Source organism: Pteropus vampyrus, unplaced genomic scaffold (assembly GCF_000151845.1).
Source record: "Pteropus vampyrus isolate Shadow unplaced genomic scaffold, Pvam_2.0 Scaffold258, whole genome shotgun sequence".
Lineage (NCBI taxonomy): Eukaryota > Metazoa > Chordata > Mammalia > Chiroptera > Pteropodidae > Pteropus > Pteropus vampyrus.
In genome coordinates, this window is record NW_011889039.1 from 534,257 (window position 1) to 535,978 (window position 1,722).

A 1,722-nucleotide genomic window follows, 5' to 3' on the forward strand; every position below is an offset into this window, starting at 1 on the left:
CAGAGCTCAGTGTCCAAGGCCAGCTCTTAACACTGTCCAATAGTCGGCAACCCCGTGGGGGGAAGTACAGGCATGCGCGCCCGACTCCAGGATCACACCGGCACGGGTCATAGCACAGGACCATGAAGGCACATGTCGATCGTCCAGCGCTGGCCTGTGGTAGCGTCTCCTGTCACGCTGCAGTCCTACCAAAAGCCAGCCAGTCCTTGTCACAGCCTCTAGGTCACAGCCTCTAGCCCTTCGCTTCGAGTGGCTTCCAACAGGAGTGCCAAGAAGGAACTTTTCCTACCTCGAAGCAAAGGTGGAGTTGGATTCGCGCTCCCCTGAGGGACAAGCGCGGCCAGGCAGGCACGTCCTCTGCGACTTCGAGGACTCGTCTGAGGAGCAGTGGAGCTGTGCGCGAGCCTGGCACTGGCTTGGCAAACCCGCCTGTCTTCTCTGCTTTTCTACGTGGTAACATACGATGGATAAATCAAATTATAAGATGTTTAAAGTGTTCACGGCGACGATTTGATCTGCACGTACATTGTGACAGAATTCACTCCATCGATGAAATTAACACGCCGAGCAACTCACACATTTATCTTTTTTTTTTGATAAGAACATGTAAACTCTACTTTCTTAGAAAATTTTATTTATACGATACAGAATTATCAGCTGTAAGACCTAAATTATACACTAGAGCCTCAGCCCTTATTCATCTTTTAACTGAAATCTTGAAAACGCTCCATTTCTTGAGAGCTAGTCGCTGCCTTATCTGAAAGTATCTGATTCTTTACAAGCGATATGCTGGTGTGTCCTGCAGACTCTTTTCAGAGTCAAAAAACAGTAGGTACCTTTACCAGCTGGGATTATCTGAGTTATGCGAAATCATAATATGTTGCTAAATGTTTTCAATAAGGCGTGCCCATGGAAAGAGGTGAAATCTTCTCCTTGATTTTTTTTTTTTCTTTATGTATCTGGAGAATGCGTCAGCGCCAAGCTCCTCGGAGGTAGATAAACACAGATGTAAAGAATTACTAATGATCACTCTCATTACTGTATTTCATAATAGACACAACCTTCTTTCAACTCCGTGAAAGAAACAGCGCTTCGAATAATGATTCCCTGCTCCTCATGCGCCCCCTCTTCTGTAAAGACAGCACAAAAGTAATTAGGAATTAATTGAAACTACTGTGAGCTAAAGTTGATCTCCCAGGATACGTGAAGTTTACAACAGACCCGAGGCTTTTTGTTCCCTCTCTCTCAAATAAATTTCAGAGTCAGTATTCCTGGCAGAGTAGATTTTTTTAATGACTTTGATGAGAAAAGAATGTTGTCCCAAATCAGAGAAGATAAAATATTACACGACTGAATCGGGCTTCCATTGGTTGCTCATCCCAGCATGATAATCACGAGACGGGGGCACAAAGACCTGAGGGGCATCGTCTGTGATATTTTCCGCTTTCAAAAAGTTAGGTTTAAAAAGTCACGCTGCGAAGAACATTTATTTTCTTCACTAGCGAAATGAGGGATGCTCTCCGGTAAATCATGGAGAGACTGAATTCTGCAGGGGCCCATCGCAGCAGCTTGCATTTCCTGGGCACTCGTCCTTTGTAAGCTTTTCGTGTATTCGTGCATTTGAGTCCCTCTGGGACGACTCGGCACATTTTTTGGATACGGACCTCGGCGGGCGTTACAGTTGGAAAGCGGTCGCATCGATCAGGACGGAGGAGGCCGCGT